We start from the raw sequence: 3,447 nt of genomic DNA, 5'->3' as shown, positions 1-3,447 counted from the left end.
CTCTTTGGTTCTGTTTGTTTATTTTTAAATTACTCTCTAGACCTTGCCCCTGGCTGGAACACATTTATGGTTGACAAGGGAAAGAGAATCCATCATTCTAATATTTATTCCTTGGTATTTGTGGGTAAAGACGCCAGCAATGCCAGGTTATTTTAATCTCATGCTGTGTGCCAGAGTCTTCAAGGAAATCAAGACAAGTTAGAAGAAAATCTTCAGATACTTTCCATATTCATGAACAAGTCACACACAGAATTCATGGAAAGGGCCCTAATTGAGCCTGTGGAGCATAGTTTCACTTTGTTATATTTGCACCCTAGGTTTTTTAAGTGCAATAAATAAACTTTCCAGGAGTTGGTTAAAGCTATCTATCTATCTATCTATCTATCTATCTATCTATCTATCATCTATCTATAAATCTGTGTGTACATATACTTACAGATACATATATTATACAAAATATGCTTTACAGTGTTAATGTGGAATGAAAAAATTTTGAACACATTTATATCAGGTACTTTGCCTTGTGAAAAGGTGTAAAGGCTATGAATGGTTTCTGTAGGCAGTGGTGTGTTAATGACGAGATATATTTGCAACATGGTTAAATATGTGCTTTGTGTTCCCCAAAACAGGTGACTCAACCAATGTATTAATATATGTTGAGACTCTGAAATTGCTTATGATTTCCTGCATACAATAATTTCATTAATATTTATAGTGTCTTATGTAATATGCCAGAATCTTATTGGAAAGTTGAGGACTCATGACTTTGACAACTATTTTTTTAAAGATTTTATTTATTCTTGAGAGACACAGAGAGAGGCAGAGACATAGGCCGAGGGAGAAGCAGGCTCCCAGTGGGGACCCTGATGTGGGACTTGATCCCAGGACCCCAGGATCACAACCTGAACTGAAGGCAGATACTCAACCACTGAGCCATCCAGGTGCCCTGACTTTGACAACTATTGATTGAGATTCTATTCTTTACAGGGCATGACCTGTACTGGGTGCAATGGGATGTGTAAAAGTCATGAAATGAAATTCACAAAGATATGACTCCCTCCAGGGTTCCATCATGGATTTGGCAAGGCTCTGCAAATGACAAATTCAAACTAGTCTACAAAAATTTAGAATTTATGGAATTTATTGGCCAATATAACAAACCCTAGAAATGATTGGGACGAAATTTACCTCAGGGATACTTGAATGGATCCAGGGGCTTTAGAAACTTCCAGTGCTTGCTAAGTCTTTGGTTTCTGCTCGTTTTGGGTGTTACCTTTTTCTCTTAGATCAGCTTCTCATGTTGGGTGATCTGGTTGGGGGGAATTCCTTACTTATATTCTTCTTTTTTCTTTTATTGAGATATAATTGACCTGTAATATCATATTAGTTTCAGGTGTACAGCATAGCAATTTGATTTTGTATATATTGTGTAATGATCACCACAATAAGTCTAGTTAACACTCTGTTACTGTGTGTAGTATGAAAGAACTTCAACCTAAAATGGAACTGGAAAATATAAAATGGGAAAATTCAGACATGTGCCCTCAGAAAAACAAAAACTCAAGGAATGAGAGACAATTTCCCATAAAGGCGTGATTTACAGAAAACTGATAATATTGGAATTTTCTTAAATGATAGGGAATTGGTCAGAGGTTGCCTCAAATCAACGTTGGGAAGTTTTGATTATGGTTTCTAGATGCATAAACAAGAAATGACCCAGATCAGGTTATTCTCACAAGATGAGCTGAATTGAGCTTTGTTTGTATGACTGGACTGGTTTTGTATGCTTAGGGAATTTTCAGAATTGGTCTTCATTTGTTTTTTATTTCAACAGACTGAACTGAGCTCTCCCTTCCTTACCATAAACACAGCTACCCCAAACCTTCAAAGGACTTGCCTGTAGCTTGCTGCAGTTGGCTTGTCCCTAATTACAATTCCTCTGCTATTCCTGAATAAAGGCATCTTTTGGATAATTTTGACTTTATTTAGGTTGATAAATAGTTACAAAAAGCTTTTATGAGGACTTTATGATTTACTATCTTAGCAACTTTCCAATATGTAACACAGTATTACTGTTACTGTGCTGTACATTACTTATGTTCTAACTATAAGATGCTTCAGATAGAATTTGACTCTATCCCCAGAGAAGGACTTGAATTAGATGAGCTTGTGTTACATGCCAGCTGTGTTGCAATGGTAGCAGGGTCACTACCAAAAGGAGAGCAAGAAGTTCTGGGAATGTCCAAAGGTATCAGAAGTTAACTCTGTCAGAAGGTATCAGAAGTGGCCATTTCTTTAATTTCCCTAATAATGAGGGTTACATAAATGATCGGATATATACAATCAATAAGAATAAGTAAGTTCAGAGGAAGGAAGGATGGGACTCTGGGTAGAGCTCTCAGAGGCTTTGTGGAGTTTAAATAGGAGTTGACCTCAGAGAATGGGTAAAATTTAGAAAGAGGAAGATAGATTATCTTTCATTTAGTAAGTCAGTCTGGGGGTTGCCTGGGTAGCTCAGCTGGTTAAGTGCTTTCAGCTCAGGTCATGATCCCAGGATTGAGCCCCACATTGGGCTCTCTGCTCAGGGAGAGCCTGTTTCTCCCTCTCCCTCTGCTTGCTGCTCCTCTTGATTGTGCTCAATATCTCTCTGTCAAATAAATAAAGTCTTTAAAAAATTAAAAAAAAAATAGTAAGTCAATCTGTATTTACAAAGTGCCCATTAAATTGACTAAGAAAGCCAAATAGTCAAAAAAATAAGACATTAAAATGACCATCATCCTCAGAAGGAAAAATTCAATCCACTTCAGAGACCTGAGGATAGAAGCTTTGTTATTTATTTATTTGTATTTCTCCCTTTCTTGGATGATTAGACATTTAAATATCTAAAATGCAACCACCAATGGATGTTTTAAGCACCTAAAAAGTCGTAAATAAAGCACTATCCATCAAAACACTACATTTGGTGGGTATATATACAAATGGTATGAAATATGGTTTCCCACACTAAGTGTTTACAGTCTTGTTAGTAAATGAAAAATCTAAACATGAAATCTAATGTACCAGATACAGCCTCCAAATGTACCGAGCTTTAAAATTTTGAAGTATTGCCATTTAACTCCATCAAGAAGGACCTTCAGAAGTAATTGGAGGGGGGAAGAAAAAGGGCACTTAAAAAATAAAGGAATCTTTTACCCAGCATTGAGCTCTTAAAGACATTCCAGGAAAATTTGTAATAAAATTCCTTAGTGTAATGCCTTTTATTGGGGCATTCTGCAAAGGTATTCACAATTCTTTTCCAATTTTCACATGGGTGAGGATTCACTGTGGCTTAGTCATGTTAGTCAACTGCTATGGATTAGATTTGTATAAGAGACAAAAGGTATATAGGAGAAAGATGCATAGAATAAACGCCCAACATATGCCAGTGCAAAAACTTGGCAACTTTTA

The sequence above is a fragment of the Canis lupus genome, chromosome 9, assembly GCF_048164855.1.
Source record: "Canis lupus baileyi chromosome 9, mCanLup2.hap1, whole genome shotgun sequence".
In the NCBI taxonomy this organism is placed as follows: domain Eukaryota; kingdom Metazoa; phylum Chordata; class Mammalia; order Carnivora; family Canidae; genus Canis; species Canis lupus.
Note: the sequence above shows the minus strand (reverse complement) of the source record.